The sequence below is a fragment of the Alligator sinensis genome, unplaced genomic scaffold, assembly GCF_000455745.1.
Source record: "Alligator sinensis unplaced genomic scaffold, ASM45574v1 scaffold61_1, whole genome shotgun sequence".
In the NCBI taxonomy this organism is placed as follows: domain Eukaryota; kingdom Metazoa; phylum Chordata; order Crocodylia; family Alligatoridae; genus Alligator; species Alligator sinensis.
In genome coordinates this window covers 1424788-1440814 of record NW_005841986.1, presented here as the reverse complement: position 1 = coordinate 1440814, position 16027 = coordinate 1424788, and the positions used below count along the sequence as shown (strand labels likewise).

The following is a 16027-nucleotide window of genomic DNA, read 5'->3' as shown; positions in this document are numbered from 1 at the left end:
TTTCCCTACTCAAAAAAAGGTGACTCTACATATTCCAGATCAACTGGTAACAACGCATAGGGTTACAAGCGTTACCTAGTCCTTGCAATATCCAAATGAGGCATTTATGGCTATCTCCGGGTCGCAGTTGGGGAAACGGAGACACAAAAACTAAGCGACAGGCAATCACCGTGCTCAGCACTTCAGCAATTTGTCCAAGGTCACCTTGCAGGACTGTGCTGGAGCTGGGTCTGGACACCTGGACCCCACCTCTCTCAGACCAACATCAAACTGAGGAGCAAATCTAGCAGACCCTCAGACTTAACCTTACCGATATCATTAGCCCCACTGAAGTGAATGGGATGACACACACGGTTATAGTTAGGCCTGTCCAGGAGCACTTATAATCGCACGGAGGTTATTAGCTCAGGAGCAATCAGCTCAGTCTCAGCATGCACTGGCTTCTGGAAATATTTTGTTCCCATTGCTCAAAAGCTTGACAGAGCCAGTAGCCCCAACCCAGTACCACAGCCAGTCCCACACTGGCAATATGGGGCCTGATTCTCCACCTGCTTACAGCAATCACTCCAATTAAGTGAATGGATTTAGTCCCGATTATACCAGGGAAAGAGCCTCGTTCTTACGCTGCAAGATAGGATTTAAAATATATCCTCTTTGTGAAATCAAGATTTAACCTTCCTATGGCTCTTGCTGATTTAAACCTCTCTCCAATATGCAGGGTAAATAAGATGCATGTTTAATTTAAAGACAAGCATACTCCAGGGCTAAATAAATGATTTTCTTTTATTCTGTGTCCTGAAGGAGCAGACCAAGTACAATCTAGACTTCTGTCCCAGGAGGCTCTCTAGATCTTTTTTGTGTGTCAGCATCAAACAACTGTTCCTTATACTTTATCTGACGAGGTTGGTAACAAACCCAACCATGGCAGATGGGAGTATTAAATATTTATTGGAACGGAGCGCATCCATTTCAGAAACGATGGCTTTGCAAATTAGCACTGTGTAAACAGTAATTAAACAGAGCCGGATTCAGCTGGGTCCCGACTCCCAGTAAACGCTCATCTTCCAAACTGGTGACAAACAACAACCAGTGGGTTGTAAAACATCCATACAACTATTAAAGCAGAAATGAACTCGTGCGCCTAGCGAGTGGCGCCTGCTTTCCCCTCCTTTTGGTGTCGTGTAGTAGTAAGTCTTCACACCTCTAGTCTTCTTTCCACCTGCGAAGACCGGGCTGCTTGTCAACGATTCGTTAATTAATATTTAGGAGAATTTTCCACATCGGTTGGCTAATGTTAGAAGTCCTAATGTAGACAGGCGGTGCCACGTCCACAAGACCTGCTTTCAACACAATTAGATGACAAGCTGCTTGACGATGCCTGCGTCTCAGAGAAACGAGCCTTCGCACTACTACGAGCATCAGCTGAGTGCAACTGGTGCTTGAAAGGGTAGGAAACCATTGCAAAGTTTAATTGACGCAGACAAGGCCCCTAGGGCTCCGCAGGTTTTCAGGGAAGAAGCCAGGCTGAACAATAGAAAGTCATTGTATTATTTATTGTTTCACTTGCCAAAGCAGTTGGAGACCGCACTTGCTCAAAAGATGCTTTGCAAAGTAAAAAGGCACTGTCTTTTTTTCCCTTAAACCCAAATACACATCTGCCATCCATGCTATTATACTAACTGAAATGAGACGCGGGGCGCTTTTAAAAAAGCAACCTGCATTCGCCCTGGCTTTCCCACAAGTACATTTCTGCTGGAGACTTCTTCCGGTCGTCTCCTGCAATATCGTCTCCTTCCTGTGGCTCTGGGCCTCAGGTCATTAGCCCTGCCTCTCGGCAGTGCTACACTAAGATAGCTACCCCACAGTACTTCTGGTCCCAGGTGGGCTGCTTCTGGATCTGGAGGTTTACAGTGGGCTTCAGTCTGTGAGCGTCCCGGTTCTGGGCGGCAATTCCAATGGGCACCTATGCACATGCTCGACACCTGCTTCGACACGCTCTAATTTGAATGCATTGGAACAGACTCAATTAATCGATGAATCGAGTCCGCTGGAGCGTTTTAATGAGAACGCTCCAGCAGCCTCGGTGTCATGTGTATTCAGCGTCCCCGCATCTCAAAATGGTGGCGGGGGTGCTTTAACTAACGCCGTTAAAATGCCCCCCACCGCCGTTTTGAAGGGGGGGATGCTGAATGCACAAGACGCTGCAGGCATTTTCATTAGAGTGGCTCCCGAGAGCCGCTCTAATTAAAATGTCCCCCTCACCCCCAGCCCCGGAGCAGGTGTAAAGATACCTATAGCGACTAAGACTTCCGGGACAAGACAAGGACGCTGCAGGCATTTTCATTAGAGTGGCTCCCGAGAGCCGCTCTAATTAAAATGTCCCCCTCACCCCCACCCCCGGAAGCAGGTGTAAAGATACCTACAGCGACTAAGACTTCCGGGACAAAACAAGTCAGATGATAAACAGGGACCTACTTAAATTGCAGTGAGATGACACGATTTTTGCCGCCCTTCATGCCACCCCACCCGCCGGGACCCCACCTTCTCCACCCCGGGTGGACTGCAAGGCAGCAAGGACCGCTGGCTCGCGCTGGAGAGCCGGCCTTTTATTTTTAGTAAGCTTTTTTGGTAAGCTGATTTCATGAACCAAGTCCATGAAACTGCAAATCGAGTAGACCCCTATATTTCACTTTTTCGGGTCTAAACATAGAAGCCTGGCTCAGGGGGGCAGGGCAGGGCTTCAACTACAAGTTCACTTTCGAATTAGACCCTTAGACCGCTCACACCTGGTCCTGGCGAGAGGGTTACAGTCCAAAAGGAGTCCAAGGGAGCAAGATTATTTGTTTGAGGATGGGCAGATCAAGCCCTTAAGCAGCACTTGCCCCAGCCTGGCTTTAAATGGGTTAAAGGAAGAAGGAGGAAAGAAGAGGCCAACTCGGGACTCTCTGATGAGAGCTATTACTGCTGCTCATGATACAGCTACTAGGTGGGAAAGTGGATGCTTTTTTTTTGTTTAATAGCTTTGTTTAGAATTGACTTTAACCGCCCACATTACATTTTGCTTGCATCCAACGGTTACCGCTGAAGTCCTATGAAGCATAGACAATAAAGGATGGTTAAGAGCCGGTATAATCTAATTTACTGTATATTTCTAAATGCTAATCCACTTCCAAAAGAGATGGAGAATTTACAGCTGCAATGTTGAGAGCTGATGAACTGATAGCTACATTGCACGTAGCTTCTCAGCTCTGTAACAGAAAGCTATCCTGGTCCTACAGGCAGGCCTGAGATTATACTTTTTCTCTAAAATGGTTTATAAATCCAAGACGGATAAAGCTCCTGTGAGGTGTTTCAGGGGCCACACTCTCGAAGAGGGTACAACACAGGTCCCCTGGCCCCTTCTCTGCAGTTAGATATGCCTGAAGTGCAAGAGGAGGGGAAGAGCAGCCACTTTACACCCAACCCATGGGAAGCTGGATCCTGATGCCTCTTTGCCGGGTGACCGTATTGTGGAGCGGACAGGCTGATTGGACTAATCCGAGTCATTTGTTCTTCAGCCCCAAATAGTAACAGGAATACCCCAAAACAGCCTGTAGCTTAGAAAGGAATCAGTGTTCGCTGGCTAAAGCACAGGGCGACGTTACAGGAAACAGGGGCTTTCTTCTTGTGCAAGCTTAGACAAAGTGCTCGAGACAACACACTTCTAAATTTGGGAGCGTATAGTTAGGCCCCTAAACCCAACGCTTAAACACAAAAGAAACCTTGTTTTCAAGGGAGTTGCTCCACAACGCAATTAATCTCTGGATGAAAAGCAGGAGTTAAAAGCCAAGGATTCATTATTATTAACATGTAGTGATCAATGTATTAGTAATAAAGACACCAGCGCAGAAGGGACAGTTGTCATTGCAGGGGGGGGAAGACTCATGAAATCCCGTGGAGAATATGACAAATCCGGTGTGGGTGTCGATCGAGTCTGTGTAATACGCTGCAGAGGCTTGCAAAGAGATGCGGGCTGATTTCAGCAGTAAGTGATAATAAGCGGGTCTAGCGAGAAGAGAATGCAAAGCATGATCTGCTCTCGGTGTTGAATACTGAATGAGCGGGCACCAGATCGAGTCACTTGAGGGTGACCGATTGCTTGGGAAGGATTTCTTTGCCGTCTGCACTGGAAACGAGAGAGTCGGGGTCACAAAAATCAGAGCCGGTGTTGATGGGATTATGGAGAGGAAGCAACGGCGTTCCTCTCTCTTGAGCGTGAGCGTGGTTACACTCCTCCATGGGGGAGAAGCAGCCACTGCATTTATTCCACATGCATTTATTCCCCATTTATTCCCCATGGGACGACCTTGATGGGATTATGGAGAGGAAGCAACGGCGTTCCTCTCTCTTGAGCGTGAGCGTGGTTACACTCCTCCACGGGGGAGAAGCAGCCACTGCATTTATTCCCCATGCAGGGACGACCCATATTGCTGCCACCAAGCTACAACTCCCATTCCCGCACAGGTAGACGCGGAGAGTGGGTGCGACTCCCACGTGCCAGCTGGTGAAGGGGGAAGTATGCTGTGCCAGGGGGAGGAATGGTGCTTACCGTGCTTTTTTACCCCATAGGGATTAAAAAGGGAAGGTGGGGACTGAGTTGCTATTCTCAGAGTCATAATTCAGAGCCTGCTCTGCAGTGATAGAAGTTATAGTTTAGAGCTGTTCCCTAACAGGAGACGGAGGAAGTTGGGGATTGGGAGATGGTCCCTAAGTTAGGGAGCTGCAATGTAGTTACCTAGAAAGACAAAGGGCGTGCAGACGTTGCCTACTGCTCCACTATTAGTGTCTGTTTTTAAGTTCTTCTCATTCGTGCATGCCTGTGTACTGAACCTGGTGATCACTACAGGGTGCCACATCAGCCCTTGTTAATAGGAGATCACCTGAACCAGTACGAATCCCGGATTCCCTTTGCAAAACATTTAGGAATTCGACTCGCCGCTCCAGTAATTTTCACTATGGAGAAAACAAACCACGGTCTGGATCCGGGTCTAGAGAAAACCCAAGAATGGTCCAACATGCTTGTCTCACTGGTCTGTGTCAAGCTGGAAGCTGCAGGCTGCCAGGTCCTGCCAAAACACACTTGCCGGCAGTCCAAGCTGCTGGTTTCGGCCAGCAGACGTATCCCGACGGTCCATCATCCCAGCAAACCTCAGAAGCTAACACAGGGTCCGCATGGAAGAGAGAGCGTGCCCAGGAAAGCCCAGGTGCTGCAGGACTTCGAACTGGTAGCAGGGAAGGGATGGCTCTGCCGAGCTGGCATCGAACCCACGTCAGAGAGTGGCGCTGGCCGTACACAGCCTCTGCTGTGACTCGGGTGGTCGGACCACGCTCGGGAAATGGCTGTTGGCTGCAAGGAGGTTCAATCCTGTAAAATACTGTTGTGCTTCACCACGTTCATGACTAAAGACAGGCCCAAAGTGCTAGTTCAGAACAAGACCTGACCCACCCTAGGTGGGCTCGTTTTGGTTTTGCAAAGTCCCAGCCCCTGGATGAGGTATGCAAAGACCAAGACTGCCTTTGCCCATCTCTATTTACTGCACAGAGAGGTAAAGAATGAGCTTCCAAATGCTGGGATTTCTACCACGTTATCCATGCTGCTAATGCCAGGCCTTGAACACGCGCCCTGGCTGCTTTACCGCTCCATCCAGGAACAGCACAGACCATCTGCAGGTGCTTCCGCAGCCTGACGAAGGATGTTCGTGCCCAAAAGCTTGCAAAGAAGAATTTTTCCAACTATTTGAGTTGGTCTAATAAAAGGTATTGGATTTACCCAAAAACCCTTGTCTACCCTAGGATGTAGGAGTTTGCATCTGACTTACCTGTTGTTCCTCACCTATGTGTCTTGAGCAGACCACGCTTCCTGCTCCCCTGGTTCTTTGTCACCGGGGAACGGCATGTCATCACAGGGGAGTCAGTTCTGCTTTCCGCACATTTCTACACAGACGACCCAAAATGATGGAAAAGTGTTCCCTGATGCTATTACATATTCAGTGCCTTGAATTTTTAAAATCATGTTTGCTCCTTTGCAAAACCGGTGACATGAAGTGGGTCACCCCAGATCCTGCATAAGAAAAATCGTGTTTACTATTAAAGCTGAGTTTCCAAACAGGGGGAATGAAAGACATAAGGGTACCCAAGAGCGGTACAATGTCAAAGTCTAAAGTTTTGTAGCAGGGGGATGATGGGACCCAGGATGCCAGGCCCATGAGGCACGGAAGAAAATGGTGAGGTGGGGGAGGCAGAAGTCACTTCACCCCAAGCTGCTGGCTGAAGCAGGGAGGTGTTTTTCCTCCAGGTCCCTCGCAAGATCCTGTGCATAAAGCCTATTTAACTTTTGGCTTTGTAGGACCCAGGGCAGCAACATTTGGCTCCAGCATCTTGGGATCCAGCCTCTGCTTTGTGACACAGAAAGTCCCCAGGACCGCTCGGGGAAATCCCTCCAGGTCGGTGCACCATCAGGACTAGCGGTGGTACAGATAGGGGATGCCCATCTCTATGTATTTCAGTCTAATGCAGCCTTAGAAAGTGCTTCCGTAAATCCACATCAGGAGTTTTGCTTTTACAAGTACAGCAAGATGCTCTCCTGGGGGAGAGGAGAAGCAGGATTTCCCTCCTGGCCTACTGCAAGCCTCTCTGTTGTGCGTGCAAGCCACAACACAACGCCTTCCCTGGAAAGCTGAAGGCCCAGGGGCCCTGATCTCACAGACAGACGTTGCATTGTGACTCTCCCGCACAGCCTTTAACGTACAAACGGCCAAGGACCCAAATTAATTAGTGCTGACATGAAAAATGTAGGCCCTGAGATAACGGGGTCATAAAGACGGATGAATTCCAGGAGGATTTTTTTTTTTTTTTTGCTGAGATCTCCTTGAAAAGAGACACCAGCGGCATTTGCCTGAACTCTGCACAAACCGAGCAGGAAGGAGTTTGCAGGGGCTGGGGCTACCCAGGACATTGCACGTGGACGAAGTCAGAGCGAGCTGGCCTAGAGGAATGAAATGAGGGATGCACCTAAGCCACTAAAGATGCATCAGGGCCTCGGTTGCCCTCACTGCAAGAGGTGTTTTGACCCAGCTCTTGCTGCAAAAAGAGGAGGTTAAAAAGATGCCAGTTTAGGTTTGGATCTGGAGCTCCACCAGCGTGGCCTCTGGTCTCGATGCAAAACGTGGCCTCAGGTCTCCATACCGCAAGCACTCCCTATTTCCGCTTTTCTGCCTCGAACTGGCCGTGACTCTGTTCTTATGTCGCTCCTTGGCACTGGTTTCTTCCCACAGCTCCACTTTGCATGGTCACCTGTCCCTATCAGGCGATCAAAAATCATAGCTCGAGGGCCCCAGAATCACGAGACAGGCTTAAAATCCTGAGATACATATTCTGGTAAAAAGTATTTTTAGTGGTTGTTACTGGTCTCCCGGTTTCTGAGCTGTTCGTTTATTCTTGCTTTGCATTTTCATGATTTTCTCTGCAACCAAGTACAGAAACGTTTTCCAATGAAACCCGAGATTCTCGGGAAATCCCTGAGGATACAGCTCCTCCCCCAGCTCCATGCTTTTCTTTAATGCAAGCCAAAAGGCTGGAATAGCTTCCCTGCCTCTGAGCACCAAGCAGCCCTATCTTCATATAAAATCATAGAAAATGAGGGTTGAAGGGACCTCGGGAGGTCCCATCTAGTCCAACCCCCTGCTCCAAGCAGGACCAGCCCCAACTACATCATCCCAGCCAAAGCTTTAAGTCAAGCCTTAAAATCCTCCAAGGATGGAGACTTCACCACCTCTCTGGGGAGCCTGTTCCAGTGCTTCACTAGCGTCCTAGTGCGAATGTTTTTCCTACAATCCAACCTCAACTTCCCTTGCTGCAACTTGAGCCCGTATGCCACCTCAAAACTCACATCTTTCACCTATACCTCCCGTGATGCGCTCTGGCCATGGTGACCCCCCGCAGATACACGGCAATGGCTCAGCAACCAAGGAGATGATGGTACACCGCAGGAAACAGCATCCAACCAGAGAGGAGGACGGGAATTTGAGGAATCCAAACAACTCCCATTCGGTGCTACAGCAGCACTTTGGATGCAAGGCTTTTTCAATATTCAACCAATGTTTCGGGAGCTTTGGCCAAGTCTTTGGGTTTGCATTTTTTTCCACTGTAAAATTGAAGTTTTTCAGGGGGTAACAAATCCTTGCCAACTAACTGCCCTGTTGCCAGCGAGTCACCACCCCATGTAAAGCACTGGGCTTTCCTGGAATAAAACGATTTGTGTGTCATGCAAAGAAAAAGGTTCAGAGCCGTGAAATTCATCCGAGCCTCCGAACTGAACCCCACGATCTCCTGAGCTTCCTCCATCGCTGGATGAATCTTGTGCTTTTGCTTCTCCTCTTGCCCACTTCATGCATCTGGTTTCATTGCAGCACCCTGATATTATTGCTAATGACCATAAAGAAAATCTTCAGTAATCAGGAGCAGATACAACTCCTTCCAGAGTTGAGGACATCGCACCCAATAGCGATGTTTTTAGGATTGACATTGGGATGACTTCTCTGTGCACAAGCCCAAGCCTCGTATTTGAGAGGTGCTTCGCTAGCAGTGTACAGGGAAAAAAGATCCCAGTAGGGAGGAAGATAAACCCCTGGGGACGCCCCGTCGGTGACCACCCCAAGACCCCGCTCTCCTCCGCTCTCAGGTCCATCTTCAACCTCCACCTCTTGCAAAGGCCTGTAACAAACACAACTGGCAAAATCCCACCCTCTCTCACTTGCTGCTTCTCTCTGCCCTCGTTTTTAACCTATAGGTCAAACTCTCTGGGGCAGGGAACCTGTCTTTATCCATGCCCACGGCACGCCTAACACGGCATCCTCCCTGGAGAGGTGCGGCTGAATCACGTCCATCTCTGCTGTGTACCATCGCAGAGAAGAAACGGTCCCCCTCTGTGTTTAAACCGTCCAAGTGAGAGCAATTCCGAAGCAACAGATTCCGGTTTTTAGACATACAAAATATACAATCATGAAAGATTTCAGATTTTTCCTCTCTTCTTTTGCCACCCTGTTAATCATGATCTCCAGAGCTATAAAAAGACACTGTACAGGAGCCTGGCTCTCATTATGATCCGCTTCCATGTTTATTACCGCCGCTTATCTAATGGCACTTAGGAAGTGTTACCAAGGAGACTATTTGCAACCTGCATGGTGTTGCTAAAGCAACACAGCTAAATTAGATGCAGCGCTCTTGGCCTCTACATACTGTATTTGCATTGCTATGAAAATGAAGTTGTCACAGGCTTAAACTATACTGGGGCTATTCATGAAAATAGACCATAGACATTAGTCACAGCTTTTGCCCGTTAAGATCTGTATATTACATATATTTCTAATGCACCTATCAGCATGGCCGTATTGCACTGGAAAGCCATCTTTGCTGTGTGGGACATGCTTGGTATACGGGACACCTTTTTCCTTTTTATTTTCTTCTTAAACCATATATTTGATGGTGCTTTCCGTGTTGCTTATAATAGCCTTTTGTGTAGCCCAAGAGAAGGAAATTTATAAATAATCATTACTGGTTGTAATAGTTGAGAGAATAGGTGGCTCAGAAGCAATGGTAGAAGTATACAAAGCCTCTTGCCTTTAGGTCAACGATTCAAACCCATCCCAGGTCTTGTCATGGTTGTGCTCTCTCTGCATATATCTGATTTACTTAGTCTATAAAGGAGCATATATACCCTCCCTACTTTCTAAAAGGGGGAGCCATTCAGAAGAAGATGGGAGAAACGGGAGAAGATGACAGTAGATCTAACTGGGATAAATAGTGAGTCAAGAAGTAGCTATCTTATAATCAGCAAATATTTAAAAAATATAAACCAGGAGTGGAAGGGAGGGTTTAAGGAGATAACTGGGGCAATAGTCAAGCAGGAGAGCGCTTACACGGGAAAACAAAACTTCCTGACGGTGAGCTATATGAGGCACGCTCGTCCTCGCAGGGCAACAGCAGCCCTGTGCTTCGGACGCTTACCACCAGACTAGGACAGTGGTGCTCAAAGCATGGCCTGCGGGCCAGAACTGGCCCATAGAGCAAAACCACCTGATGTAGTTGGGGCTGGTCCTGCTTGGAGCAGGGGTTGGACTAGATGTGACCTCCTGACGTCCCTTCCACCCTCATTGTCTATGATTATACCTGGACCTGGCAGGCAGGGCTGCACCCAGCACGTGGCCCCAGACCCAGCGCATGGATGGACACAGACCCAGTGGGCAAGACCAGACCCAGCACCCAGCCGGGTGCATGGGGTTGCTCCGCTTGCCAGATTCAGTCTGCAGACCGGCTGTGCTCCACTCATCTGGCCCCTGTACCAGAAAGGTTGAGCACCGCTAGCACATACCTGAGCGAACTAACCCCGCAGACTCTACGCTTGTATACCAACATGAAAGAACGACTTGACAGTCCACGTGAAAGCTGAATTTCACAGCAGCAGCTGCAACAAGCACATCTGGGGGCTGTGAGAGGGCCAGGGAGAAAAGCAAGACTGTGCTGTTGTGGACTTGCACGGTAAAGCCACGCGTGTTTGGTCACAGTTCCTCCCCCAGGGAAACCCGTGGACCTGCACCAGTTAACACCATCTCTAGCCTACAGTAATGGACCCAAATCTTTACACTGAACACCACCCCCTCTCTGCTGGGAACCTAGTTACACCAATGAATAGACCAAGCAACTACCTCTGAGCTCACCGCAAGTACTTCAAAAGTACCTGAGAGTACATTTCTATTGCACACATCCTCCGGGCCATACTGAATTGGAAAGCCCCCTTTGCTGCATACGGTATGCTTAGTACACACCCTTTCCCCTTTTACTATATACTGTATACACCATCCCTATACTGTATAATACATATTTTATTTACATGTTGTGTATGAAGCTTCCCAAAGCAAAGACCAGAGCCTCTTTTCTTAGATCCCTAAATGTGATCCTATTCTATCCTGCCAGAGTCCCTGAAAAACTGCTTATGTGTCTGAAGGCCAAGACAATGGAGCATTACCAAGGCAGACAAGTTAATGGCTTTTCAGGGGTCTAAGAAGAACGGCAGTCCAAAGAAACCAAGCAGCAGTGCTTTAAAATATCCAAATAATAGAGTGACACAACCTACCAGCACTAACAGCTATCTGGAGCCTTGCGTTGCTCCTTAATGCATTTATCCCAAGGATGACCCCTGCTTTTAAGTTATGCTGGTGTAAGATTGATGTTGCAGCCGTGATGGCCCAGATATTGTGCGAGAGGCAAGGATTTCTTAGGGCAATATCTTTTATTGTGCCAACAACGTTACCGGGTTAAATTTAGATGAGCTTTCGAATACAAGGCATTGGTTGTCAGGACAAAGTTGCATTCGTCTAACTTTATCCCAACTACATAGTTGGTCCAATAAAAGATATGCCCCCCCCAAGAAATCCTTGCCCCCTGCTTTTAACACATCCTAATCTACGAGACAAACCCACGCAAGGGCACAAATACCTGGCATCCTTTACTGAGCTCAGTCAACCATCGGAGCTGCCCATGAAAGCCTCCTATGCCAGACCTGTTTCAATAAGCAGCATGTAACAGTGCTTTTTATTATTAAATTCCTATTTTGGCTCAGCAGTGTTCTGGCAAAGCATTTCAGGGAGTGCTTCAAAGGCTGGACACAGCCAGCCTGACCTTCACTCAGCTCCAGCAGCAAAACCCCATGTCCAGGGCTGAGCACTGACACGAGAGGAAAGTGGTACCTGTGTGCGTGGCCGGGGGGCCAAAAGAGCATGTCTTTCCTAACCCTTTCTGACTTCTTTTATTTGGAGAGGGAAATGGGAAACGTCAGAATCCCAGGAGCCAAGTAGCTCGCTCAGACCTCAATGCAGCCGAAGCTCTTAAGTGTGTGCTGTGCTCTAGGGGAAGTGACCGTGTCATGGATTTCAGGAGGAGGGAAGGATGTGCACAGGGGACACGATCCTGCAAGAAGCCAAGCATCCTCTGCTGCCGTTAAAGCGCTGGAAGCTGCACACGCTCAGCCTCCCCCAGGATAACACTCTAGGTGATTCGCTGAATAGGGAGGGGATGACATGGGCGTGTAAAGCTGCAATGCTTGCTTAACTGCTTTGCTGAATGAACTGGGACCTCAGAGAGGAGGGAACGTGGACTAGTGGCTGCAGGAGGCCACCGGCACGCAGCACTGGACTCGGGGCCTGGTTCTTCGCTCTGAATCAGCCAGGTGTAAACGGATGAGACGGCCAGGAGAAAGAGGCTGTACACGCTCAGCTCTGACACCGACTCACTGCGCGACCTTGGGAAAGTCACTTAACCTCACAGCATCTCAGTCTCTCCCCCAGATTTAAAACGAGGAGATAATGGAACTCCCTTCCTTTCCATCCTCAGCTGCTAGTGAGCTGCTAGGTAGACACGTAACAAACGGAGCTGTTGTGTCCAATCGTGCATTTTTAAAGAGAGAGAGAGAGAGAGAGAGAGTGTGTGTGTGTGTGTGTGTGTGTGTGTGTGTGTGATTGCCCTCTGCTGGGCACAGTCAGATCTCCTCACTTGCGTTTCATCCTGGGCTTTGAACGCAAAATAAAGATGCTGCTTCTGGAGCAGGAGGATCCCAGTCCTCCCCCAGCCCCTGCGACGAAGCAACGGTTTAGCATGGCGTGCCGCGCACTGAAAAATCACAAGGGTCCTAGGGGACCACAGCTCTGCAATGTTCCTGCTCAGCACATCTCCCCCTCCAGGGCACAGCAAGACTTAATTAACTACCAGAGATTTATGAAGTGCTTTGTGATCCTGAGGTGCTGAGTGCTAACAGTACCAGGAAGGAGGGGAGTCGCTTTCTAGTTGGCTCCGCAGGAGGCGAACTTCCCCAGGAGCTGGATCCCCGGGGCTAATTCCCCCGTGCATCTGCAGGGAAGGGAGCAGGCGCTGAGGAAGAGGTGTCAGACGAGTTACCATGGTGCGTCTATCTCATCAGCCAAGCAGGCAGAAGAGAGTAGGTGTGAGCTTTAGTCACCAGCCACCCCCTTCTTTTCCCAAGGGAAACGAGATCAAAGAAAAGAAAGAAATGGGCCTTGCGGAGATGTGGCTGCTGATGTCACCCTGCCTCCCCAGAAAGGCTGCAGACAGCTCAGCCCTTCCATCCACCTGCACCGCCGCTTGAGTCATTCCCACGCCTTCGCTCCCGTTCCCCCCCCACCGGTTTTCAGTCCCCCTGTAAGACCAAGCCCTGGACACCAATGCACAGCCCTGCAGTACCCTCCGCCGGGGGGGTTGTGATGCTCAGACGTGGGCAAGCCCAGGGTCCTGTGCCCGCTGCGCCGCTTGGTGCCGAACTCTGAAAGGAGGAACCCGCGGGTTCAGAAACAGCCTGTGCCTCCCTGAGAGCCAACGCAACCCGGAGAAAATCCTGCTTGAACAAGGCCCAGCTGTCAGCGCCCGCTCTTCGGGGTGTGATAAGCAGCTTTCCTCCCTTCCAATAAGGCTGATTAACCCCCACGCACCTTGTGGAGGCAGCTTGAATAACCCTGTTACACTCAGGCATGGAAAAGCAGCTGAGTGAAACACTCCTTGCATCAAAGGACAGAAAAATAAAGCAAACAAAAGCGGAGGAGAAAATGCTTTCACTGGCAGAGATCTGGGTGACTCGATGCTTAGTAATGAAAATGAAAGCTTTTCTACATATAGGTGGGGCTGCTTCCCTGAAGCCAGCTGATGCTGGTGGGAAGTGAAAAATCAATCATTAAAAGCAAACGTCTCTTTAGTGCTTTGTATGAGAGTGACCTATTCCCAGATGTCTAAATCAACATAAAGAAACCACCAGAGAGAATAAGTTTCCGGAGCCATGCTTCTCACCCTTTGACACCCAAGGGACCCCTGGGTAGACCTGGGGCACCCCTTGGAAAAAACCACCTCTTAGCTTGCCCTCTTTTTTTGACTGCAGAAAAATAATAAAGCAGTTTTTTTCCATTGCTGAAAGACCTCAGCTATGGATTTCTATTTGAAATCTCTGGGGTTCTCTCATGAATCACGTTTGCGAGCCTGACAGCGCGCGACGTCCCACGGCACCCTTGAAAGGATCTCGAACACCCGGTTAAGAAGCACTGCTCTAGAGCCAGAGTGCAGCTCTCCTAGTCAGACATCACAGAGCTCTGGCTGTATGGAAAGCAGACAAATCCAACTCCAGATTTTCCAAAAACTGGTCCTTTCATTTGATTAGAAGTCTGCCGTCTGGCTGGGAGAAGGAATAAGCATGTGCACGCAGCAAAATAAAAATGTGTGCACATGCAGTGAAATAAAAATGCCTCGATTAATACAATGATATTAGATTGAAGGACCCCACATGTTAACATCCCCTCGCCACTGCATATGTCTAACTTGCACTGAAGCCAAAGGGAGCCTGTGCCCTTGATCAGCTTCTAACCAAGGGCAGCAATGCAAGGGTAAGTTCTCTCTGACAATACCTAGTGAAGGCAATGAGGATGGACAGACGAACATCTGTCACAGCAGCTGACATGTGCTAGTCACGTTGCTAACTACACGCATGGAAGGGGCTCAGATATTATCGTGAAGATCCTGTCTAGACTAGAATGGCTTAGAGGCCTAAAATTAAATGTAATGGAAAAATGAAAAGAGCAGGTCTGCTGCTAAGGTTGTTTGCAAACGTGCAGACTTTGAGAAATTAAGGAAACTATTTATTAAAACTGATAACTCAACTTCGCCCCGATGCACTGGAATCTGCACCCCAAGCAAAAGACCAAGCAAGCAGGGAAGGGCTCCAGACGTAACTGGGCGAATGGCTGGAAGCAGTGGGGATTAGCACAAGCACTGTTATAGGTGAATAAGAAACCAGTGAAAAGAAGATGAAAGGGGAATGATCAGGCTGGAGAGAGGCTGATCTGGAGGAGCAGCGGCATATCAGGCAGGAAGAAACGGGGGAGCTCGAGGACTCGTAATAGAAATGAGATGAAATAAGGATTAACAGCAATAGGTAGCGCGCAGGGCTCGTGCCCCGCTTATCCTGCCCATCATGATGCTGCTGCCTCAAAGAGATGGGCTTCTTTAGCTTAATCAACCGAAGACCGAGAGGGAACACAACTGCTCTCTATAAATATATTGGAGAAACGGCAGGGGCAAGCAGCCTGACAGCTGAGGACTGGATGTGATAACCCAAGAGTCCCTCAAGTCCTATTTCCTATGTTGTCCTGGGAAATGCTTCTGCTGATCTGAACTGGGTTTTGGATCAGGTCCCAAACCTGTGCACACGTGGCCCAGAATACATCACACATCCCACTAATTTCTTGGGAAAATCAGCTCTATCTGCAGCAAAGGATTTGAAGTATTTAATTAAGAGAAACCCTTGCTCTCCATCTGGCATGGGGGAGCAAAGTTTTCGCCACGCCCTGGAAAACGCGGTTAGACTGAAAATGAGCATTAAGTTTCTCATCTCGGGTCCTTCGTGGCCTTATCTAAACCATGTCATAAATCTTCGGCGGTTTGTCTGAACCTTTCCTCCTCCCAGTGACAGGCTGTACTTTTGAATAACGCTGTCCCCGTCTGAATGACACCGGGCACCGCCACGAAGCCGAATCACAGGCTAGGGAAGCAGTGGGAAAACAGCTAAAAGCAACACCGAACTGTTTTCCCGCTCGCAATCTTCTGTCAGATTCGGAGTTGGAAGATTAGATAACGAGGGTATTTTTAGCAGCCTTGCTGGCAATGTATCCTGAAACCTTTACTGTAAGGCCACCGTATGAAATTTTAATTTTGCATGCCACTTCCCTGCGTCACGGCACCATTTGCAGAGCACAATTTTTTTTAATTTTTTTTTTTACATGTTTATTAATAATGGACCTGGCCTTAACATGGCCAAATTTGGAGCTGACTTGCAAACCCTCGTGCCACCCGCTGCTTTTCAATTCTTTCCTGATGGTTTCCGAGCTGGGGGAAGGTATTGGGCTGACGCAACTGCAGGCCTCTGCTCAGCTGCAAGCTA

At 48.8% G+C, this 16027-nt stretch overlaps 1 protein-coding gene across 1 annotated transcript in view; it reads right to left on the bottom strand.

Moving 5' to 3' along the window:
• Positions 1 to 16027, bottom strand: part of NEURL1 (neuralized E3 ubiquitin protein ligase 1) — a 191653-nt gene that overhangs the window by 174679 nt on the left and 947 nt on the right. The gene's annotated exons all lie outside the window — the stretch shown is intronic.